Source organism: Scyliorhinus torazame, chromosome 8 (genome assembly GCF_047496885.1).
Source record: "Scyliorhinus torazame isolate Kashiwa2021f chromosome 8, sScyTor2.1, whole genome shotgun sequence".
Lineage (NCBI taxonomy): Eukaryota > Metazoa > Chordata > Chondrichthyes > Carcharhiniformes > Scyliorhinidae > Scyliorhinus > Scyliorhinus torazame.
This window is the reverse complement of record NC_092714.1, coordinates 205,952,029-205,955,621: the sequence shown is the minus strand read 5'-3', so window position 1 is coordinate 205,955,621 and position 3,593 is coordinate 205,952,029.

Genomic DNA, 3,593 nt, shown 5'->3' with positions numbered 1-3,593 from the left:
CTGCCCGTAAGTCATGCGTTTAAAAGTTTGACCGTTACTAATACAAAACTGGGCAAGTTCAGACAGGGTGTTGCGTTCCTCATGTCAAAACATCCGTGTCCTGACGGTTTATTCTTTTAGTGGGGGAGGGGAGGTATATAAGGAACTGGTTAAATTTGTATCTGTCCCCCATGTTTTTCTGCAACATTACAGATTTTGATTTATACTGCAGGCTTTGATCAAGCTGAAAACAGCCCTGGTCTAATGTCCTGGCCCAGGACTCCCCTTGATGCCCCGTGGCATAGCCTGTGATGGACTGCGCTTGCAACCAATCAAGTCCCGTACCAGCCTCCCCGACCAGGTGCCAGAATGTGGCGACCAGGGGCTTTTCACGGTAACTTCATTGGAGCCGACTTGTGACAATAAGCGATTATTATTATTATGAAATCCCAGGGCTAAGCAGATCCTCAGTGCGGATTGGTCCTTTTCATTCTGGGACGCCCTGCTGGGCGACTCTCTGAGTGTTTGAGTTCAGTTTTGTTTATCTGGGACAGGGACGAAGAAGTCTTTCAGCTCTCGACCTCTGAAGGGGGTGGATCCCTCTGGAAAACCCCAGTTGGAGGCTCTGTTTTTTTAGAATCTCACTCCCAAGAAGGGGTGAAATTATTTCTCGAATCGAAGCCGGGACTTCCTTCAGGCGAGCAGAGCGAGTTAGTTGGCATTCAAAGATTGAAGATAGAGCTGGGGAGGGGGGGGGGGGGGCGGGGGGACGTCTCCCACTAAAGATACCAGGGCCCTCGAAGGATTCGCGTAAACTGCTCTGATATTCTTGGACTAGCTGAGCTGAAGCTGAGCACATGGCAGAACCTGAGCAGACCTGAAATGCATCTTCCGACAGTTAGGCCTCATCAGTTAGAGTGTGTCGCCAGAGAGTCCGGCCTGAATGCTCCAGCCTGAAGATCCAAAGCAACCGATGGTTTTCAACACCTCACATTCTGAAAATAGCGCCGCCGATAAAAACCTCACAACCCAGCAGCAAAGACCCTCAAATCTCTCACATGTTTTAATCCCTTTTATTTTTGATCCTTTCCTACCCTCCCCACTGTGTGTCTGTCATGTGTATGTCTGGGGGGGGGGGGGGGGGGGGGAATAGGTAGCGAGCGGAACATCGCTCCCATCTTCCCATTATCTTCCCTGTTATGAATAAAGTTTTTTGAATGTTTTGGGTGCAAACAAAGAACAAAGAACAGTGCAGCACAGGAACAGGCCCTTCGGCCCTCCAAGCCCGTGCCGACCATGCTGCCCGTCTAAACTAAAACCTTCTTCTGAGGTCCGTATCCCTCTATTCCCGTCCTATTCATGTATTTGTCACGATGCCCCTTAAACGTCACTGTCGCCCCAGCGTCCACCACCTCCCCCGGCAGCGAGTTCAGGTACCCCCTCCCCTGGCGCCTGTCAGTCATTGGAGCAAGCGAGGGTAAAGGATCTCAGGAAAATACACAAATTAGGGGCTGGTTTAGCACACTGGGCTAAATCGCTGGCTTTTAAAGCAGACCACGGCAGGCCAGCAGCACGGTTCGATTCCCGTACCAGCCTCCCCGAACAGGCGCCGGAATGTGGCGACTAGGGGCTTTTCACAGTAACTTCATTTGAAGCCTACTTGTGACAATCAGCGATTTTCATTTCATTTTCATTCATTTCATTATCGGTTCATTCACTGGCGTTGTGACTCCGGGGCCTGTGGGACTGGAGTTGACCGTGCTCTGGCCCAGGGTGATTGTGTTGTGACTCCGGGGCCTCTGGGACTGGGGTTGACCGTGCTCTGGCCCAGGGTGATTGTGTTGTGACTCCGGGGCCTGTGGGACTGGGATTGACCGCGCTCTGGCCCAGGGTGATTGTGTTGTGACTCCGGGGCCTGTGGGACTGGGAGTGACCGCGCTCTGGCCCAGGGTGATTGTGTTGTGACTCCGGGGCCTGTGGGACTGGAGTTGACCGTGCTCTGGCCCAGGATGATTGTGTTGGGACTCCGGGGCCTGTGGGACTGGGATTGACCGTGCTCTGGCCCAGGATGACTGTGTTGGGGCTCCGGGGTCTGTGGGACTGGGATTGACCGTGCTCTGGCCCAGGATGATTGTGTTGGGACTCCGGGGTCTGTGGGACTGGGAGTGACCGTGCTCTGGCCCAGGGTGATTGTGTTGGGACTCCGGGGCCTGTGGGACTGGGAGTGACCGTGCTCTGGCCCAGGGTGATTGTGTTGGGACTCCGGGGCCTGTGGGACTGGGAGTGACCGCGCTCTGGCCCAGGGTGATTGAGTTGGGACTCCGGGGCCTGTGGGACTGGGATTGACTGTGCTCTGGCCCAGGGTGATTGTGTTGGGACTCCGGGGCCTGTGGGACTGGGAGTGACCGCGCTCTGGCCCAGGGTGATTGTGTTGGGACTCCGGGGCCTGTGGGACTGGGATTGACCGTGCTCTGGCCCAGGGTGATTGTGTTGTGACTCCGGGGTCTGTGGGACTGGGATTGACCGTGCTCTGGCCCAGGGTGATTGTGTTGTGACTCCGGGGTCTGTGGGACTGGGATTGACCGTGCTCTGGCCCAGGGTGATTGTGTTGGGACTCCGGGCCCTGTGGGACTGGGATTGACCGTGCTCTGGCCCAGGGTGATTGTGTTGGGACTCCGGGCCCTGTGGGACTGGGATTGACCGTGCTCTGGCCCAGGGTGATTGTGTTGTGACTCTGGGGTCTGTGGGACTGGAATTGACCGTGCTCTGGCCCAGGGTGATTGAGTTGGGACTCCGGGGCCTGTGGGACTGGGATTGACCGTGCTCTGGCCCAGGGTGATTGTGTTGGGACTCCGGGGTCTGTGGGACTGGGATTGACTGTGCTCTGGCCCAGGGTGATTGAGTTGGGACTCCGGGGCCTGTGGGACTGGGATTGACCGTGCTCTGGCCCAGGGTGATTGTGTTGGGACTCCGGGGTCTGTGGGACTGGGACTGACCATGCTCTGGCCCAGGGTGATTGTGTTGGGACTCCGGGGCCTGTGGGACTGGGATTGACCGTGCTCTGGCCCAGGGTGATTGTGTTGGGACTCCGGGGCCTGTGGGACTGGGATTGACCGTGCTCTGGCCCAGGGCGATTGTGTTGGGACTCCGGGGTCTGTGGGACTGGGACTGACCATGCTCTGGCCCAGGGTGATTGTGTTGGGACTCCGGGGTCTGTGGGACTGGGATTGACCGTGCTCTGGCCCAGGGTGATTGTGTTGGGACTCCGGGGCCTGTGGGACTGGGATTGACCGCGCTCTGGCCCAGGGTGATTGTGTTGTGACTCCGGGGCCTGTGGGACTGGGAGTGACCGCGCTCTGGCCCAGGGTGATTGTGTTGTGACTCCGGGGCCTGTGGGACTGGAGTTGACCGTGCTCTGGCCCAGGATGATTGTGTTGGGACTCCGGGGCCTGTGGGACTGGGATTGACCGTGCTCTGGCCCAGGATGACTGTGTTGGGGCTCCGGGGTCTGCGGGACTGGGATTGACCGTGCTCTGGCCCAGGATGATTGTGTTGGGACTCCGGGGTCTGTGGGACTGGGAGTGACCGTGCTCTGGCCCAGGGTGATTGTGTTG